Here is a 291-nt window from a genome sequence, read left to right as displayed (position 1 = left end):
GCGCACCCACCCGGTGTTTTACGTGGGCTTGCTCAAGCCGTACCGGGATCCGGCACAACTGAACGCGAAAGCGTTGGCGCCGGAGCGGATCCCACGGACCCTCGGCCACCCAGAAGTTGAGCCAGCAACTGGTTCTGAGCACGGAGTGCAGCAACCTCCGATTCCAATGGCGCCAAGCGCGCCACCGTCGCACGCAGCGATGCATTCGCCTGCTCCACGGCTAGGAGTCGCTCCGACAGAGAGCGGTAGTCCTCAAGGCGAGGTAGCCGGCGCACGACGTGCTTCAAATTG

The sequence above is a fragment of the Plasmopara halstedii genome, assembly GCF_900000015.1.
Source record: "Plasmopara halstedii genome assembly, contig: Scaffold_1548, whole genome shotgun sequence".
Taxonomy (NCBI): Eukaryota; Oomycota; class Peronosporomycetes; order Peronosporales; family Peronosporaceae; genus Plasmopara; species Plasmopara halstedii.
Note: the sequence above shows the minus strand (reverse complement) of the source record.